The sequence below is a fragment of the Vombatus ursinus genome, unplaced genomic scaffold, assembly GCF_900497805.2.
Source record: "Vombatus ursinus unplaced genomic scaffold, bare-nosed wombat genome assembly UNPS02014772.1, whole genome shotgun sequence".
NCBI classification, from domain to species: Eukaryota; Metazoa; Chordata; class Mammalia; order Diprotodontia; family Vombatidae; genus Vombatus; species Vombatus ursinus.
In genome coordinates, this window is record NW_020954550.1 from 16362396 (window position 1) to 16384490 (window position 22095).

At 35.9% G+C, this 22095-nt stretch overlaps 1 protein-coding gene and 1 pseudogene across 6 annotated transcripts in view; both read left to right on the forward strand.

The window, feature by feature from the left end:
- The window catches only part of LOC114044249, an 8772-nt pseudogene extending 4020 nt beyond the window's left edge, over window positions 1-4752 (forward strand).
- The window catches only part of PDE4D (phosphodiesterase 4D), a 1859629-nt gene that overhangs the window by 600661 nt on the left and 1236873 nt on the right, over window positions 1-22095 (forward strand). The window lies entirely within an intron of this gene.

Consider the following 22095-nt stretch of genomic DNA (forward strand, 5'->3'; position numbering starts at 1 on the left):
CTATCTATCTATCTATCTATCTATCTATCTATCTATCTATCTATCTACATATAATTTTTCCCTCCCACTACTGACAAAGGACTCATGAGTTACAAATATCATCTTTCCATGCAGGAATGTGAACAATTCAACCTTAATACGTCTCTCATGATTTCTCTTTTCTGTTTACCTCTTCCATGTTCCACTTGAGTCTTGTATTTGAAAGTCAAATTTTATATTCAGTGCTGGTCTTTTCTTCAGAAATGCTTGAAAGTCCCCTATTTCATTGAATGACCATTTTTTACCCTGAAGGATTATACTCAGTTTTGCTGGGTAGCTGATTCTTGGTTGTAATCCTATCTCCTTTGCCCTCTGGAATATTATATCCCAAGCCTTGCGGTCCCTTAATGTGGAAGCTCCTAAATCTTGTGTTACCCTGATTGTGTTTCCACAATACTTGAATTTTTTCTTTCTGGCTGTCTGCAATATTTTCTCCTTGACCTGGGAATTCTGTAATTTGGCTATAATATTCCTAGGAGTTTTCCTTTGGGGATCTGTTTCAGGAGGTGATCGGTAAATGTCTTTCAATTTCTATTTTGACCTCTGGTTCTAAAATATCAGGACAGTTTTGCTTGATAATTTCTTGAAAGATGATGTCTAGGTTCTTTTTTTTTTGATCATGGCTTTCAGGTAGTCCAATAATTTTTAAATTCTCTCTCCTGGATCTATTTTCCAAGTCAGTTGTTTTTCCAAAGAGATATTTGACATTCTCTTCTATTTTTTTCATTTTTTTGGATTAGTTTTACAGTGCCTTGATTTCTCAAATAGTCACTAGCTTCCAATTACTCCATTCTAATTTTTAAGGAAGTATTTTCTTCAGTAAGCTTTTGGACTTCCTTTTCCATTTGGCTAATTTTGCTTTTTAGGACATTCTTCTCCTCATTGGCTTTGTGGATCTCTTTTGCCATTTGGGTTGGGCTATTTTTTAAGATGTTATATTCTTCATTATTTTTTTGGGTCTCCTTTAGCATTACTCTCAGTTTTCCCTCTACTTCTCTTACTTGCAAAATCCTTTTTGAGCTCTTCCATAGCCTGGGACCAATTCATATTTTTCTTGGAGGCTTTGGATGTAGGAGCTTTGGCTTCGTTGTCTTCTACTGGTCGTATGTTTTGATCTTCTTTGTCACCAAAGTAAGATAATATAGTCTGACTCTTTTTGGGCTGCTTGCTCATGATCCCACACAATTACTTGAGTTAAAAACTCTTTGTTAAGGTAGGGGTCTGTTTCCAGTGTGGAGAATGTACTGTCCCAAGCTTTAGGGGTTTTGTGCAGCTGTTTTCAGAGATACTTCTAGGGACCTGTAAATTTTCAGTTCTTCCAAGGTGTTACAATCAAGGGCAAGGTGTCTACTCCTTTCCTGGCTTGTGCTCTGGTCTATGAGTGACCACAAGCACTCTTTTCTGTCCTGGAACTGTGAGGAGGATTTCCTTTCTGCCGCCACTACAAGCTCCACCACGCCAGCACTCCTCCTCGCCCCAGGCCCGCCACCCAGAACTGTGACTTAGATCCAAGCATGGACAAAGCAAGAAAATCCTGCACCATCAGAGATATCCTTTCAATCCCCCTCTGATCAGCCACTGGATTCCCTCTCAATCTGTGGGCTGGAAGCTCAGGAGGCAGCCGCCGCCCCAGGGCCAAGCTCGGGGAGTGGGATTGGGATCCCGTACTTCTCTCTCACTGCAGTCACAGACTTTTCCCACTGACCTTCTAAGTTGTCTTTGGCATTCATGGGTTGAGAAGTCTGGAATCACCATAGCTACCCACAATTCAGTCCTCTGAGGCCTGTTTCAGGTTCACTGCGTTCTGCATGCCCACACCGAACTGTGTTCCTCTCCCAGCCCGGCGTGATATATCTTTCTGATCAACCATCCAGGTTGTCTTGGGCTGGAAATTTGTTTCACTTTGTCTTTTTGTGGGTTCTGCTGCTTTAGAATTTGTTTAGAGCCATTTTTTATTTGGAGGGTTTTGGGGGAGAGCTCAAGCAAGTCACTGCTTTTACTCCACCATGTTTGCTCCACCCCCATCTATGTTTTCTTTCACAACATGACTATTATGGATATATTTAAAAAAACAAAAGAAAGAAGATCAGATCCATTGAGGTTAGACGTCTTGCCCAGGGTCACACAGAGAGTAGCAATGCCAAGTTTAATCTCAGGCCAGTCCTTTGATTCCAGAGCCAATGCTCTTTCTACTGTACCCAATGCCCTCTGATCATCAGAAATCCCCAGGAACACTTAGGTTGGCATTTGTCTCAAGCAAACATAATTCTACCTATGACCTCTTACTATCATTGGAGGGTGTATGTGATCCTTACCTTTAATTTACTTAATTTCAAAATTAAAAATAAAAGTATAAACAAAACATTGAAATTCATATGGACTTTGATAAAATCTTGGAACAAGACAACAATCAAACAGGAAAGAGAAAAATATTGGTGAGTCCTTAAATCTCAGTCCAGTTGGAAAGGCAGGCAATTTTCCATTATATTTCTATATTCCACTATGTTTAACAATGATAATAACAGCAAAAATAGTAATAAGAGTTCACATTTATGTGAGTCTTAAGACTTTCAGAAAGAACAGAGGATCCCTCTTGCCAGCCATCATTTTCTGGAAAAGTCTACTACTGCTTTTCCTTGTATGGCTCACATTCTGAAAGAAATCTGAGTAATGGCTTTCGGCACACTTTGGAGGCAGAGGGGGGATGAGGTTGCCTCTACCCCTTATAGCTCACTTGAAAACCTCATTCCAAACAAGATGTTTAGTGGGACCAGTCGGATTTCACATTTTGACCTGGACTGTGATACACTGCAATAAAGGCAATAGAGGAGGAGCTAAATATCTTGCTTACAATGAAGAAATTGGTTCCTTTTGGTCAAGTATGTGAGTACACTTCCTAAATGAAATTGTTATTTTATGAGCTTCTTGTTGTAGCAGTTATTCAAGTTCTATTCAGGGAGAGATGAAAGGTAATGAGCTTATATACTGAAGCATCAGTTTTTCCTCCCCCTACAATTTCATTATAGGAATATCTATATGTATTATCTATGTACATATACACACATAGTTATATATGCATGTATATATATGCATTGGAATGTATATGGGTGCATATAGACATGAGAAAAGAAAGAAAGGTCAGAGAAACAAGGAGATAGGAGAATAAGAGAAATAGTATCACTTCTAAGAGGATCATGTGTGTGTGTCTGTGTGTGTGTGTATTGGGAAATTGGGAGCTGTGTCTTTTCTCTACTTTTCCCATGTGGATTATCTCCCTTGCTTTCCCCTTTGGCATGTGCACATGTACCCTGGGCTCGCCATCTTGCATTATTAAATATGGGGAAGATTTCACAGGTGTAGGAGGAATCTAGATTGTTTTCATCCATGAATATGGGTAAATAAATATGTACCCCCACAAGGAAATATAGAAACACCAGAAGTTCAAAATTCATTTCTCTGTAGCTTTGAAATGCTGTCAGATAGTCTCAGCCTAGGGAAAGGTACCCAGAGATCATCTCTGAGGGCAAATGGGTATTCTGTCAGTTTCTTGATGTGACTCTCCTGTGACTCAGATTTGGTGCTGAGAGAAGATGAAAGTCATTGAGCAGGGACATAGGTGTTTGCGCATTCATTCCCCTTCATGCTTAATTGATCTGTACTGTTGCTTAGCTTGAGGCCTACTTTTGGCAGTCTGCAACTTGACTGGTGGTAGGAGAGAAGAAAGGTCTAGGAGAGATCTGATATTTGTGGATTATTGGCAGTAGAATTTTTTTTTTAATTTTTTATTTTCAATTCATAGAACAAAACAAACATTTCCATAATTTAGTAAAATAAAAAAGATGATTGCACATGAAACTGCAAATCTGTCATGTACAACTTGCTATTTCCTATAAATATACAACAAAGTTATATAAATCTCTTTTTTTCTTTTTCTTCCCCCACCCTACAAATAACTATCATTAGAAACAAATAGGTATATATATAAATATATATATATGTAAAATTATTGTATACATCTGTTTATCAGTTTTTTTCCTCTGGATGCAGATAGCATATTTCTTCATTTGTCCTTTATTTTTAATTTGTGTATTTATAATAGTCAAAATGATTTAGTCACTCAAAGTCATTATTAAAACAATATTGCTATTACTGTATCCAATGTTCTCTTGGTTCTGCTCATTTTGCTCTTCATCTGTTTTACTAATGTTTCCCATCATTACCTATTCAATTCAATTGATCAGCTGATTATAAGGAACCTACTATTTATATGGCACTGTGCCATACATAAGAGTTATACAACAGTGACCGCACTTATGAGGTGCTTAGAATTGTGTTAAGGAAACTACACTAAATGATAAACATAAAGACCATTATATCACTCTATTTACATTCAATAATATTTCTAATAGCCTCATCCAAATACATTTAATAGTTTTTGTTTGTGCTTAATACTTAGTTGAGATCTAGAGTATGAAAATATTGTTTTATATTTGATTAGTTGCTCCCTGAAAAAGTGAGAAACATGTAACAGGACAAACATTGATAAAATTGTCTCTGTTTCCTGAGATATCTTAAAAGTGTAAGGCAGAAGGATAAGCGGAACCAAGATGGCGGAGGGAAAGCAGTGACTTGTTTGATCTCTCCCCGCAAACCCCTCCAAATACCTATAAAAAATGGCTCTAAACAAATTCTAAAGCAGCAGAACCCACAAAAAGACAGAGTGAAACAAATTTCCAGCCCAAGACAGCCTGGATGGTTGATCGGGAAGGTGTATCACACTGGGCTGGGAGAGGAGCACAGTTTGGTGTGGGTGTGCAGACCACAGCTTACCTGGAGCAGGCCTCAGAGGACTGAATCACGGACAGCTGTGGTGGTTTCCAGGCTTCTCAACCCACAAACACCAAAGTCAACTTGGAAGGTTAATGGGAAAAGTCTGTGACTGCAGTGAGAGAAGGAGCTAGGTTTCAGCTGCCCCTGGGGACACGGCTGTTTCCTGAGCTTCCAGCCCACAGCCTGAGGGGGAATAGAATGGCTGATCAGAGGGAGATTGCAGGGATCTCTTTGCCAGTGCTGAGGCAGGAATCTCTTGCTTTATCAGTGCTTGGATCTGGGTCATAGCTCTGAGGGGCAGTCCTGGGGTGAGGAGGAATGCTGGTGTGGTGAAGTTTCTTGTGGTGGTGGAGAGAAAACACCTTGCCCCTTATCATAACACCTTGGAAGAACTGAAAATTTTCAGGTCCCTAGAAGTACCTCTGAAAACAGCTGTACAAACCCCTGAAGCTTGGACAGTACATTCTCCACATTGGAAACAGACTTTTACCTTAACAAAGAGTTTAAAACTCAAGTAATTGGCCGGGATCATGAGTAAGCAACAGAAAAAGAATCAGACTATATTATCTTACTTTGGTGACAAAGAAGATCAAAACATACAATCAGAAGAAGACAACAAAGCCAAAGCTCCTACATCCAAAGCCTCCAAGAAGAATGTAATTCAGTCCCAGGCCTTGGAAGAGCTCAAAGGGGATTTTGAGAAGCAAGTAAGAGAAGTAGAGAAAAAACTGAGAGTTTTGCAAGAAAATCATGAAAAACAAGTCAACAGCTTGCTAAAGGAGACCCAAAAAATACTGAAGAAAATAACACCTTAAAAAATAGCCTAACCCAAATGGCAAAAGAGGTCCAAAAAGCCAGTGAGGAAAAGAATGCCCTAAAAAACACAATTGGCCAAATGGAAAAGGAAGTCCAAAAGCTTACTGAAGAAAATACTTCCTTAAAAATTAGAATACAGCAATTGGAAGCTAGTGACTTTATGAGAAATCAAGACACTGTAAAACAAGTCCAAAAGAATGAAAAATTAGAATGTGAAATATCTCATTGGAAAAACAACTGACCTAGAAAATAGATCCAGGAGAGAGAATTTAAAAATTATTGGACTATCTGAAAGCCATGACCAAAAAAAGAGCCTAGACATCATCTTTCAAGAAATTATCCAGGAAAACTGCCCTAATATTTTAGAACCAGCGGGCAAAATAGAAATTGAAAGAATCCACCAATCTCTCCCTGAAAGAGATCCCCAAAGGAAAACTCCTAGGAATATTGTAGCCAAATTCCAGAGTTCCCAGATCAAGGAGAAAATATTACAAGCAGCCAGAAAGAAACAATTTAAGAATTGTGGAAACACAATCAGGATAACACAGGATTTAGCTGTTTCTACGTGGGGGAAGGGTGAAATGGGGTGAAATTTTGGAACTCAAAATCTTGTGGAAGTAAATGTTGAAAACAAAAAAATAATAAAAATTATCATAAAAAAAGAGAATGAAGGATAAACAACAACAAGTCTGCTGGAGTTTAGAGGCCACAGTCTAAAAACAAAAGACACATGGATTCTTTTGGTGGTGAAATTATTTCTGCTTAGCTGGGAATGGGGAAAGAATAGTAATAGAAGTAATTTGCAAGCATTAAGTGGGTCACATGGCAACTTTTTCATGGTGTTTGAGGACTCAGTTGTACTAGAAGAAACTTCTTAAATAAAGATCTTCTTAATGTGGTTAAAAAAAAAAGTGTAAGGCAATCACCATAAGGAGACCAAAGGAGCTTAGAAATTGACTTAGCAAACACTTAATCTTCTTGTTAGAGAAAGAGCAATGAAAAAAGATGTGGTGGCTAGGGGCAAATAGGTTAGAACATAAGTTCATTCTCAGGAGAATGGTGATGTAGTCTAGTGGAGAGAGTACAGGACCTAAAATTTGGAAGATGCAGAATTAGTTCATAACCTGTTTCTGATGCTTACAAGCTGTCTGACCTGGGCAAACCATTTGACCTTTCTCACCATCAGTTCCCTTATTTGTAAAATAAGGGTGTTTTACTACATAGAGAGTTTTTAATGAGAATTTATGAATTGGTTGTTTTTTTTTAATTCTCTATAACTCTATTTCAATATGGTTTCTTTTGTAACTGTATTTTTTTTTTAATTTTTGTGCATTTGAGAACATTATTCTTTAATGAGTTTCATAGGCTTCCACAGACTGAGAAAGGGGCCCATGGCACAGAAAAGACTTAAGATGCCTGAAGCAGATGACACTTTTGCCCATGTCTGTGAAGAAGACATTACCTATTCTTAGATTTCCAGGAAATACTCCAGGTGGGGGCAAATAAGCCAAAGAGATATGGTTTGAGAGGCTACCTCCAAAATTCGATTTGGTTTATGTAAACACAAAGCATAGGCTTCTGAACTCTATATTATGATACAAATAATAATATTAACAATAGCAATGATAACAGCTATAACAACAATTCACATTTATGTAACACTCTAAGGTTTAGAAAATGTTGTCCTCACAGTAGATGTCAATGACTGTTACAGTTTCATGTGATGTTTTTAGTTTGATTATTACTGTTCTTATTTTATAGATGAGAAATTTGAGGCCAGGAGAGTTGAGGACTTTCCTCACAGTCAGAATCACTACTAAGATTTAGACCCAGTGCTCTTTTGGTTCTAAGCCTAGGGCTCTTTCCATGCTACTGTGCTTCTTCTAAGGAGTTTCTACATTTCCACAGGTGTGAGGGATGTGGACAAAAGAGACTTTAAAATAGAAGCTTACAAAAACTCATGAAAACTTTTGTCTACCTTCTACAATTCAGTTACTTTTATATATTGCTATTGAAATTGTGTTACATGAAATTTGTCACTGGGGCATAAAATGGTACCCTCATTTTCTGAAAGAATTCCTTTGAATTTTTCCTATGTTCCTGCCCCACTACCGGGGAGAGACCTAGACATGGGAGAAATTGGCTCAATGATTTTCTTTTCTGTAGGAAAATGGTCTCAGTAGTAGGGTCCAGAAGAGCACTTATGGTTATTTCCACATACCAGTTCAGATTAACTGCTTTGAGTGAAGGAATTAGTTAAAAAAAATAAGAACAATAGCTGATTTTTTTAACTTCTCAGTCAGTCTATTACGGATCATGTGGACATTATTTATGTATATAGTGGCCCCCTCATACTTATCATCTAGGTGAATAATATAACCACACAGACAGAACATTTCTTGATTTAATGATAGGTTTGTTTTATAAAGAGGTGATAATGGTAACTTTTGAGCAGAGAAATGAGTTGAAAGTCATTGGATTCTGTTAGGCTGAAATGTTTCCAATGACTCCAGTCAGTTATAGGGGAGAGAGGGATATTTGGTCCCTTCACTTATTGTTAGTACTATAAACCATCTGAGAAACTATAAACCATCTAATTAAATTTTCGCTATTTTTTTCTCTTAAAATGTCTAAAATGTTAATTCAATGGCCTCAGAGAGCTGAGTGTGTGACTTGTGCTGACTTGCATATCTTCTCTGGGTTTTAGTTTTCTCACAAGCTCATTAACTCACTTGATGAGTTTGTTTTTGCTTGTGAATTGCAAACATAAATATCACTTAGATGTTCCATGGAGTTGCTTATTTGGAGGGTTGATTTTTAAAGAAAATTCTCTATCAATTAAATGCCAGTCAAGCAAAATGCAGAGGAATCATGTTCATACAAATGAATACAGCTATCATTCACTGCAAATGTCATTTAATATATGTCTATACAGCTCAATTAGGTCAGCTAGGTAGTGCAATGGATAGTGTGCTGGGCCTGGAGTCAGCAAGACTCATCTTCCTGAGTTCAAATCTGGCCACATACACTTACTAGCTGTGTGACCCTGGGCAAGTCACTTAACTCTGTTTGCCTCAGTTTCCTTATCTGTAAAATGAGCTAGAGAAGGAAATGGCAAACTACTCCAGTATCTCTGCCAAGAAAACCCCAAATGGGGTCATGAAGAATTGGACATGATCAAAATTAAATGACTGAACAACAACAAATGGGTGAATTATGTTTATACAAATATACGTTCATATGTGCACACGTGAGCACACATACACACACACACACACATTAATAAATCCAGAATTAAAACATTTTTCTAGGGCTGGAAGGAAATTTAGAAGCCATCTAGTCCAACTCCTTAATTTTACAAATGAGAAAACTGAGGTCCACGCAGGTTGCCCAACATCCTACAAGTAGTAGTGTAAAGGGCAGGACTTGAGACGAGATAGTCCGAATTGCGAGCCTGTGCTTTGTTGGCTGTAGCAAGTGGCATTTCTGTGCCACTGGTACAGAACCAGGTTTTAAAAGACTTTATATAAAGAAGAATACTCTACTTGGAGATGAACAGCCCTTGCCTAATGGAAGACTTTGTATTCCAGATTTATTTTTAAACTATTACTAATAATAAACCCTTACAATAATAGCATGTATGGTACCATGGGAATTTCTCTTCCCCAGAAATAAGTAACAGTACATTCAAGTATGTTAAGTAGGGGAAAGCATAAACAGATCCTCTACCACAGCTATTTCTGTTTATTTGTCCATTCTCTAGACATATTTAAAGATACCTTAGTACAACAAGAGTGTCACCTTCCTTGTTAGGTCTTTGGTGCCGTACTTTATTAGAGAAGAAAGTCCCTTCTTGCTGCTGGTATTGTTTATTAAAGCTGAGGAAGCATCTTGAAAAGACAATCAAAAATTATAAATGAAAATATTGTGAAATATAAAACTAAGGACGTGAGGTTGTATGTTCTCAGCACATCTGTTGTGGACAACACAATGCATAATTTGGAGGGCTTTTCCCAAGCTAGGTCTCACAGGAAATTTATTTTCTTCTGGCCTATAAATGATCCTGATACAAAGTCCTTTCAATACTCCAGCTGTGTCAATATGATGAAATACATAGGATAAAAAAGCAGTTGATCGAGTAGTATAACCAACTAAGAATAGCTGCAAGGCAGGTCTAATTGAATGTGCTGTTTTAGATGGCCAAAGAAATAAATGAGCTTAAAACTGTTCACAAGATCATAGATTTCAAATCTGAAGGGACCTTAAAAGTCACTGAATCCAGTCCTCTCATTTGATGAGGAAATTGGATTCCAGAGAAATTAAAGAATTTTCCATAATCACACAGATAACAAGTATCTGAAGCAGGAGTTAAGCCTAGTCCTTTCTGACTTCAAGCCCAGTGCCTTATCCAATATACTGTGCTGCCTTGATTAAGTACCTGCCAAAATTCTATATCCTAAAGCTAATTTTGCTCCCCCTAATTAAAATCTGGTTCATTCTTGAATATTCAAATCTCAGTAATGAATGGGTCCAGATTAGAGAATTCAAATCTTCAATAGATGTCATAGATTCTTTGATGGAATAATGGTCTGAATTTCAGGACATCCAGATTTTATTTCTGAATCCTTCATTAATTTATTATGGCCTTTGACATTTTACTCCAACACCTTACATTCATATCTGTCAAATGGTGAAACATTTGTTTACTACATTTTCACAGGAGTGTTGGTAGTAGTATTTTGGCAATCTTGCTTCTGAACATTGTAAAAATAATTGATGCTTAACATAAGAGAAACTTTGAGCTCCCTTCCAACATTAAGATTCTATAATTCTGCCATTTGGTGATGATAACAACTGAATGAAAATAGTTTTTGAAAGAACAAATGTTGCTCTAGTTCTCAAGAGAGGATAAAGGTATATTCTAGAAAGTGTAGACAAATTAGTGGATAATTGATTCCTGATAGAATTGTATTTTTAAATATTACATATTTGAGACCATTTTCTCACATAAGTTATCTTAAAAATTGGGGTTTTGAAAACTTTGAAGAAAGAAACGATATGAATTCTAAACATTATGATTTTTATTATTGTATTCTAAACACTTTCCTTCCACCTTCAATGATAATTTGGAAATTTAAATTTGTTCTAAAGTTTATTTAGATGTCTTTTCCCTGCACATGTATTCTTCCCCTATTTTTATTCAGTAAATGAATAAGAGTGGAGGAAATGGAGAAACAAAAGGCCAACTTTGTGGGTCTACCTTTCTCCCACTTAAGATTATGAAGATGATATAATAATGATAGAATTTCCAGATTTAATATTTCTACTTTTAATTCTTCTTGTTATTATGCAGTAGGAATGAAATATTTGAATTTGTTATCTCTTTATGTCAGGGTCACTTAGGGCAGATAATCTGGAAGAGTAGTGTTAGTAACAGAATAATCCTTTAACAACTGGCTCTCTGGGAAAAAAAATGTAGACACAAAATATTTTACAGTTTAATCTGCATGATCAACATTTTCTCCATCACTTTCTTAAGTCTAGACAATTAACAAAATACTAAGTCAAACCTGATTTGTAGTGTTTGCCATTTCTGAAGTATAAATGCTCTCATTGAAAATTTCACAGTTGGCTGCAATATGAGCGGGTTCCAGCACACCCTAGGTTAAAAAGGTGAATTCTCAGGATGAGCTAATTGATTAAAGGAACAGAACAACAAAATAAGTTTTTTTAAAAAATATCTACTTAAATCAAAAGGAGGAGCAAGGAGGGAAGGGGGTCATTGCTTGTGGTAGGTGGTATAATTATAGGCACAAGATAGAATGTAGAGTTTTTTCTTCTCTGCATAGAACAATCTTCCTATTGGGACAGAAGAAATTAGCACGAAATGATTAACACAGAATTGAAACACAAGGTAAATAAAGAGAAAGCTCTTAAAAAAGATATCTACCTATACTCAATAAACTCAAGTCATCTGACCCCACGACATTGAGGGAGCTTGTTAATATTATTGCTAAAAATGCAGTTTTTGAAGAAATAGGGAAAATGGGAAGTGCTGTCCAGCTAGAGATTAACAAATATTGCCCTGTCTAATGAGAAGGAATAAAGACATGTTCTAGAAATGGTAGACAAATAAACTGATAATCATGACAAAATTATAAGACAGACAATATAAATTATATATATTATGACCATTTTGAAAAAGAAATAATGATAACTTTGAACTATCATCAAGTCATCAAGTATAAGTCATGCCAATCTAATCTTATTTACATTTTTGGAAGGTTTACTTATCTGGCTGGGTTAAGAATACTATAAACCTACTATAATTGGATTTTAGCAAAATATTTAACAAAATTATTTATAATATCCTTGTGGAAAATATGGAGACATATAGATTGTCCCCAAAAAGACTTCATATGATTTTAAGCCTTAGCAGCCTCAGAAGTAAAAATGCCTGTAAACTTGAAAAAAATATTGAAAGCTTAATTTTTTTAAATCTTTAAAAAATATTGGTAGTAAACTCAGCATAATCACCATCTTATGCTATAGATTTCTCTAGTTGCTTTTAAAGCTTTGTAAAAACTTTCAACAGCTGTTGCTCACTGAAGAAAAAAAAATTGTATTTGTAATCCAAAGGATGAAGTTTTGGTGCTCACATTACAGTTTTGATATGACTCCAAAAGAAAATGTGTAAAGGAGATAGATCAGATCACCAAAATGACTAAGCAAGAGGACCTCCTCTACAAATCCGTTAGTCTGAGAAAGCATCATGAAAATGTTGCACACACAATGCATAGTAATGGGGTGCCCCATGTTGTTAAAATTAAAATTCATTATTAAAAACTCACAAAACTACAGAAGTGTTCAAGAAACTAAAGTGATTAAACTTTTAAGTAATCTTTTCTGTAAGTTTGTAGCATTTATGCTTCTGAAGTTATTCAAACTTAAAACTGCACCAAGATTTTGGGGATGTGCTGTATGAATGAAATAGTTATTTGGTTTCAGAAATGGTTGAATAACTGGATGCAAAAACATTTTTAAATAACCCTTTTAACATGTAAAGAAGCCTTTAATAGAGTGCTATGGAACAGTTTGTCCTTTCTTGCTCAATTTTTTTTTAATAAAAAACTCGATTGAAGTCCAACACAGCATATTAGGCAAATTTGTGAACAACTGGATTCTGAGAGCAATAACTAATGCATTGGATAATGTAATTGGGATCCCATAGCACCTTAAAGTATTGGAACAAATGGGGAGATCTTTACAATTTTAAAGACCCTTGATTTTATTTGTGCAAACATTTTTCCCATTAGTTCAGATCACAATAACCTCTGATTAAATAGAATGTCATTGAAATTTATGTGCCCTTTTTAGTTTTAATGTTGGTAATTTGGTTTCCTTTCTTTTTTTAAATTAAATTAACCAAAGGTTTATTGGTTTTTACATAAAATCAGCTCTAAGTTTTATTTATTAGTTCAATAGTTTTCTTAATTTCAATTTTATTAATCTCTCCTTTGGTTTTCAGTATTTCGAAGTTGGTATTTAATTGGGGATTTTTAATTTGTTCTTTTTCTAGTTTTTTTAGTTGCATGTGCAATTCATTGATCTGCTCTTTCTCTGTTTTATTTATGTGAGCATTTAGAGATATAAAACTTCCCCTAAGAACTGCTTTCACTGTGTCCCATAGGTTTTGGTATGTTGTCTCATTATTATCATTCTCTTAAATGAAGTTATTGATTGTTTCTATGATTTGTTGTTTGACCCATTCATTCTTTAGGATTAGATTATTTAGTTTCCAATGAATTTTTAGTCTATCTTTCCATGGATCTTTATTATGTATAATTTTTATAGAATCATGATCTACAAAGGATGCATTTAATATTTCTACCTTTCTACATTGGATTGTGAGATTTTTATGCCCTAGTTCATGGTCAATTTTTGTGTATGTGCCATGTACTGCTGAGAAAAAAGTAAATTCCTTTCTATATCCGTTCAATTTTCTCCAGAGATCTACCATATCTAACTATTCTAAAATTCTGTTCACCTCCTTAATTCTTTCTTTTTATTTTGTGGTTAGATTTAACTAGTTCAGAGAGGGGGAGGTTGAGGTCCCCCACTAGTATGGTTTTGCTGTCTATTTCTTCCTGTAACTCCCTGAACTTCTCCTCTAAGAATTTGGATGCTATACCACTTGGTGCATATGTGTTTAGTGATGACAGCTTCATTGTCTATGGTGCCTTTTAGCAGTATGTAGTTTCCTTCCTTATCTCTTTTAATAAGACCTATTTTTCCTTTTGCTTTGTCTGAGATCAGGATTGCTACCCCTGCTTTCTTTACTTCAGTTGAAAGAACTATGGAGTTTGAATGCAGACTGAAGCATATTATTTGCTCTTTGTTTTGTTTTGTTTGTTTTTCTGTTTTGTTTTGTTTCTTTTCTTGTAGTTCTCCTTATTGGTTCTAATTCTTCTTTACAGCATGACTAATGTGAAAATATGTTTAATAGGAATATATATGTAGAGCCTATATCAGATTGCACACAGTCTTGAGGAGGGAGGAAGGAGGGAGGGGGAGAAAATTTAAAACTCAAAAGCTTATGGAAGTGATTGTTGAAAACTAAAAGTTAATTAATTAATTAATTTTGAAAAAAGAAAGTTATGTGCCTAAAAAGTAGTTAAAACAAGGATATTACTTCCCAAAATTTAATGAGGTCAGTTTTTAGACACCTCCAAGCCATGATAAGGCAGTGGAAGAGAGGCACTTTCATAGAAAGGGTAAAATCTAATAAGATGATATTTAAAAGAAATAAATATAAAATCCTACAGTTGGATTACAATAACCAACTACTAAATACAGGACAAGGGAGACGTGGCTAGGCAACACAAAATGCTATAAAGTACCTGGGCATTTGGATTGCAGGCTCAAAGTAAGTCAATAGTGGAATATGGCAGCCAACAAAATAACAACAAACAATCCTCTCAATCTGTTTTAATAGAAATCTTAGTTTACAGTAAAGGTTATATTGCACTCTTGCCTAATCAAACTACATAGAAGTATCATGTTCACTTCCACCACAACTTTAAAAGGACACCAACAAATACAGTGGATATTTGACCAAGTGGTGAGGGGAGTTAAAATGCTGTATGAGGAGGAGATGAAAAAGCTAGGAAGCTTTAGATTAGGAAATAAAAAACTGGGGGTATTAAATAATAGTTATTGTCAAATATACAAAGAATTGTCACAAGGAGAAAAATTGTATGTTTTCTTCTTAGACCTAGAAGACAGAATTTAGAACAATTAATGGAAATTATAGGGAAACAGATTTTAACTCAATATAAGTAAAAAAAAATCCTAAGATTTTGAAGTTGTCTAAAAATGGGATAGGCTATCTTAAAAGAGAGTATGTTCACTGCCAATGGTGGACTTTGAGCAGAAGCTGGATGATCTTTTGTTGAGGATGTTGAAAAGGTACTCGAATTTCATGTCTGGCCTAAGTAACCTCTGAGGTCCCTTACAACAATATTCTTTTATGATTGTGATAACATAAAGGATAATGTGTAGGAATGACATGCATTTAAAATATCATATATTTGAGTATACATAATATTAAACCCTGCTCCTCTCTAATTCTAAAGGGCAATAATAAAATCCCAAGTATATTTATAGACAAAGCACAATATGATCTTCACAACTCCATTTCTTTGCTCAGGGCAATATCTATACCAGGCATGCCCTGCTCTTCTCCATGTCCACCTGTTGAAAATTTTCTCATACTCTAAGACCCAGATCAAACAACATTCATTCGTCATTCTCCTCCTGCATCTCAGACAGCTCCTCCTTGGTATTTTGTGCCGGATTCTTTTCCTCCACTTACTCTCTAAGTGTGGACATCCTACAAGGTGGACCTTCTCATCTTCTCTTTCTGCAATCTCTCCCTTGATAAACTCATGGCTCCCAAACCCTGAATTGTCCTCTCAAATTTCCACTTTCCTACTGGACATCTGTATCTGGAAATTGCATGCTCACACTCCACATATACAAATGAGAACTCATCGTTTCCTCCACCTTCCCATATACATATCCCTATACCTGTTGCTTGTCCTCTTAACCTAGTTATCTATATGATGGATACCATGTATTTCCAGTGCAATCAGTCAGAGCTGGCTCAGCCTAGGCTGACACCTCACATTCAGGATTGGAATGAAAGGGGTCTCTCAGGGATTATCCATCTAAAAGTTAACAAAAACAAGTTTATTTAGTCTTAGCAGGGAAAGGACATTTGCAGTAGAGGAAGGATATTCATTGAGGTTACATTCCTGATTCAGCTGAAAGCAGTGCTCCTATACTGATGTTGGCCTTGCTGCTGCTCTACAGTCGCTTGCATCAGGGAAGGATTCTCACTCCTTCTGCTTTGGCTGTTTTTGTACTCAAGTGACCAGAAAATTAAGTCAGTGACCTAAAACTTAGCCAATTAAATCTAAAGGGCAGTTTTAAATAAACTTAAAGAGGAAAAAAAAGCCTGAGTGTAGATATTGCTCAAATCTCATAATCATTTTTGCTTCTTTTCCTCTCAGTTACACCCTTACACCCATTAATTTACTAACGCCTGTCAATTCTGTATTCTTAATATCTATTCCTTTCTGTTCTGTCACTAGACTAATTCAAATTCTCATTTTATCTTGCCTAGACTATTGCTAAATATAGCTTACTAACCAGATTCCCTGTCTAGACTTTTTTTCCTTTCCTAAAAGCAGTAGATTTTGAATGGGAGGGGTCAGATATAAATCTAGACCCTTCTACCTAACTACTTATATAAAGAGGAAGAAAACATTTGAATTCTCTGTAGTATAACTTCTGACTATATAAAATGATGAGGATCAGTGTAGGTAATATCTAAGGTCCCTTCTAGCTCTAAATTCTCTATCCCTCTGCTGTCAAAGCCACTTTGCCATGCACAATTCTGATCACATCACAGCCCTACTTAAAAACCTTTAGTGGTTGCCTATTATTCATAGTCTATAATGCAGACTTCTCACATAGAAATCAAAGTTTCCCTGTAGTTTAGTTCCAATATACCTTTCCTGGTTTATTTCCTCTTTGTTCCCTTCTTAAATGTCACCTCTCAGTTAAAATGAACTATTTAGGACCCACACATCCAAAAATATTTATAGCAGCTCTTTTTGTGGTGGCCAAGAATTGGAAATTGAGGGGATGCCTGTAAATTGGGGAATGGCTGAAAAAGTTGTGGTATATGAATGTAATGGAATACTAATGTGCTATAAGAAATGATGAGCAGGCAGACTCCAGAAAAACCTGGAAAGACTTATATGAACTGATGCTGAGTGAAGTAAGCAGAACCAAGAGAATATTGTACACAGTAGCAGTCACACAGCGTGATGACTGACTTTGATAGACTTAGCTCTTCTCAGCAGTGCAAGGATTTAAGACAACCCCAAAATGTTTCCATCCTCATGATGGAAAATACTATTCACATCCAGAGAAAGAACTAGGGAATCTGAATGTAGATGAAGGCACACTATTTGCTCTCCTTTTCTTTTGTTGTTTTGTTTTGATTCTTCTTTCTCATGGTTCCCTCCATTGGTTCTAATTCTTCTTTACATCATGATTAAGGTGAAAATATGCTTAATATGAATGTGTATGTATAGCCTATATCAGATTGCATGCCATCTTGGGTAGGGGGGAGAAGAAAGAGGGGGAGAAGATTTAAAACTCAAAATCTTATGGAAGTAAATGTTGAAAACTAAAAATTAAAAAAAATTGTTTTTAAAAATTAAGGTATATGAAAAAACTGAATGGAATGCTGCTATAAAATGTTTGAAAAAAGATTTGGGATCTTATAAGCATTTTCATGTCTCTATTTGCCTTTGTATACAAATATTTCAGAGGGGAGGGGGAGATTAAGCCTTAAGGAAATGTAAAGTTGGAAAATTACATGAGAATTTGGTTATAAAATGTGATCCCATTCAATAAATTATTTACATTAAAAAAAATAATATGAACTATTTACTATTTTTAATTTTTTTTTTCTCATGCCCCCTCTCCTACACTGTACAGTTGTATTGCTGGATCCCATCTCATTATTGTACCCACTCCATATGCCTACCTGTCTATTGAAATACTTTCTTTTCTTCAAGGCCTAGATCAGGTCTGTGCTACCATTTCCTTGATCATCCAATTGAGTGGCACAGTGGAGAGAACATGAGACCTGGAGTCAGGAAAACCTGAGTTCGAAACAAACCTCATACTCAAAACACTTACTGTGTGACCCTGTGCAAGTCATTTAATAATATGCCTCAGTTTCCTTAACTTTAAAATGGAAATAATAATAGCACCTACCTCCCAGAATTGCTGTGAGATATTTATAAAATGTTTAGCAGAGTGCCTAGCACATAGTAGGTGCTTTAAAAATGCTTGTTTCCTCCTTGTCTCCCTCCTGCCCTTCCTTTCCAGGAGGGAAAAGACCATGATGTTTTGTCCCTCTGAATCCCTAGTTTTAAGCACCATGTGCGGTTCACTATGGGCCCTTGAAGCTTTCTTGATGTATTGCTTTGTACTTACAGGCCCCCTTCATATTTTCTTATGCAAAGCAGTGTGAATACAGCATTACTGTACATTAAGTATAGTGGTACCCATTGTTATTGAAAATACATTTAACTACCTACCAACAACTCTTTGAAGACACTAGTTGCTAGATCCTTACTCTAGTTTTTGCTTTTTAATCATACCATTTTAAGTCTAGATAACATAATGAAAAGTCTGTGGAATATTTTGTATCATGCATCTCCGTGTGAATCTTGCAATATATTTCTTATAGAAATTTTGAAGAAATTATTTTTCTGATGGCTAGCAATCAGGCTTGCCAACTCTACATGAGTAAATATATTTGTTGCAGGTTTGGCTTAAAACGAATATCAGGCAGCCATGAGAAAGATGGTAACTTTAGTGCTTGCAACGAAACCTAATTTTGAGAATGGAGAATCAGGGTCTTAAATTTCCTTTCTGAGTGTTCTATAGAGCCAGGCAATCTTTGATAGAAGGGCAGGAGTCATTAAGATATCATACTATCTTGTCAGTCTTTTTAAAAAAATTGTTTAGAATCTATTGGAATGAAAACATTCTTTTCCAGTGTTATAAAGTATGATCATTGTTGCTATAATTTTCAGCTGAAAGGTGTGCCAGAGATACCCATCAGCTAGACTTCCCCAGGATGCCCATGCCAAGCATGGGAAGAAACACATCAGTTCTCTCAGATCATGGGGATGTCTGACACTTCTTTTGTGTAACATTATTTGTTCAGTAGCATCTAATTTAGTTTGCATAATAATTGATATTATATAATGTATAACATGATCATATTATATGTTATAAAATATCATTAATTATTAATTCAATAATAATTGTATGATATGCAATATATTATTATATATTATACATGATTATAATATTAATTGCTATTATTATAGTTAGATTTATATATTATTTACTATGTTCCAGGCACTGTGCTTAGCACTTTACAAATATAATCTCATCATTCACTCACAACAGGCCTTGTAGGTAGATGCTGTTATTTCCTCCATATTACAAATAAGAAAACTGAGAAAAAGAGAAATGCAGTGACTTGTCCAGTATCACACAGTTAATGTCTGAGACTGGATTTGAATTCATATCTTCCATACTCTAGCCTCAGGGATCTATCTACTGTGCCACCTAGGTCATATCAACTGACATTTATTAAGCATTTAAGAGGCAAAAGACAAGAGAAACCTTTTCCTAGTGGATAGACAGCTGGCCTTGAAGTTCGGAAGTGAGTTCGTATCACAACTTTGGCAAATACTGACTGTTTGGCTGTGGATAAGTCACTTAACTTCTCAGCACCTCTTAGAAATATCTGACATTAATTTGCTGAATAGTTGTTCATCTGTACCATTAAAGATATTTTCCTTACAAACCCTCACAAGGGTTCTCCTTCACAGAAGAATAACAGGAAAGGTGAAGACCTTTCCTTCTACTCCTGCTGTAGTGAAGCTACAATTTTGCAATTTACCTTAACCGATTACTTCATTTTAATTACATTCTCCAGTGGCAACAAACTTGTTGAACTGCTGACCTTAATGAACCCCCAAAGCAGGTTTTTTCCCTTCTCTGCAAAATTGAATCATAGATTTAGAATTGAAGGAGACTGAAGAGATCCTTTAGTCCAAGTCCTTCATTTTACAAAAGAGGAAATTTAGATACACGAGTTAAATTACTAGATCAAGGTGACACAGATTGGCAGTACCAGGATATGATATGAACCCAGGTCCTTTGACTCGAGAATTGGTGCTTATTCTTTCCAGCATGTTACTCTGTCATAATAATATTCTCTACATATGACACAGAGCAGTTGTGAAAAAAGTCCTTTGTAAACCTTTATTGTTGTTACTCAGTCATTTGTCCAGCTTTTTGCGACCCAATTTGGGGTTTTCTTGTCAGAGATAGAGTGGTTTGCCATTTTCTTCTCAAGCTCATTTTGCAGATGAGGAAACTGAGGCAAACAGGGTTAAGTGACTTACTCAGGTTCACAGAGCTAATAAGTATCTGAGGCCAGATTTGCATTAAGGAAAATGAGTCTTTCTGACTCCAGGCTTGACACTCTGTCCAATGCACCACCTAATTGCCTCCTGCTTTGTAAACTACAAAGTATCATATTATCATCCTTAGTTATTATGCCATACCTCATTCAACTCTGCAATAGACTAAATAATTCCACTTCTTTTAAATTTCACAACCAATTTATTGACCCTTCCTTAAGAAATCAGTTAGCAAACTTTTTTTTTTAGAAATTACTAAGTATCATGTACTGTGCTAGAAGTTGGGAATCCAAAGACAGAAGTCAGACAAGGAACTCTGTAAGATTTTAGATTTAGAGCAAGAAGGGAACTTTGAGGTTAGCGAGAGAAAACTTATTGTCCAGAGGGAGAAATTTAGATTGAGAGAGATGAAGTGATTTACTTAGGTTCACATTGCTATTAAGTATCTGAACCAATATTCAAACTCAGATCTTCCTCATTCCAAGTCCAACACTCTATCCACTTTGCCACCTACCTGCCTGTAACTTAAAAATGCTACTCACTTTTTTTAATATAAGTAAAGGTATATTTTCTAATCATATTAAAAAACACCTCCCAACACACATACGCATACAAATTCCCTTGTCTTTTATTTGTGAGGGTACAGGATCACTATGTCTTGCTTGTGCCCCTCCATTGATTCCATTCCCCTTTTATTTCCAGAGTCTTAGGAAAGAGATGAACACTTAAGAACCAATCTGAGCAGTTGAGCTCCAGTTATTTCTTTGGAAAGGAGGGATTGAGTGGGCCAAATCTACACTGGTTATTTTTTAAACACACTGATGTAGGCTCAAAATCTTCACAGCTTCAAGTGACCATGGGGCTATTCCTCAAGGGCAGCTTGGGCCACAATACTCACTGCCTCTTTTGGATGGAAGAGTGTGACATACACTTAGGCAATTCATTTTCTGGCCTTTTTTTTTAACCACCTCTTCTTGTGTTGTGAATTATATTACAATAGCAGGATATGCAGGAAACTGATGTGCCAGGGAAATGAAAAAAAAAATAAACAGTCTTGCTTAGGTTTCATTTCCTCTTTTTTAAAAGCATTTGTCATATTAAAATCTTTTTTATAAAATCAGTTCATTATTAATATGTGATAGATAAAGATTTTTCTTCCTAAACCAGTTTTTTTCTCTGTAAATGTGAGTCACACCACTCCTGTAAGCTACAAATGGGTCAATAGAAGCCAAGGGATGTAGTATTGTCAGTCATTTTTCAGTCATGTACCCTATTCATGACCCTATTTGGCATTTTCTTGGCAAAGAAACTAGAGTGGTTTGCCATTTCCTTCTCCAGCTTGTTTTACAGATGAGGAAACTTGGGCAAACAGGGTTAAGTGACTTGCCCAGGGTCAGACAGCTAGTCTGAGGCCAGATTTGAATTCAGGAAGATGAGTCTTCCTAACTCCAGGCCTGGCATTCTATCCACTGCACCACCTAGCTGCCCCAGGGATGTATACATCTCTACAAAGAAAAAGGCAACAGTGTTTCTTCTGCGATAAAATATAAAGCATTTTGAATTGTACATGGTACTTTCTCTAATCCCATGTTGGGCTATACTTGGTGTTGTGATCAAAGTGTGCCCTTTTAAAGATGTGCTGTCAAAAATATACAAAAGAAACCTAATGACAATATGTTGCACGTTATCTTGAAACACTAGATAGATGGGATAATGTGGCCTTGCAATCAAAAAACAATGGAATTAAGGTTACAAAAGGTAGTATCAGGCTGGATTTGAACTCAGATCTTCCTGACTCCAGGTCCAGCATTTTATCCAC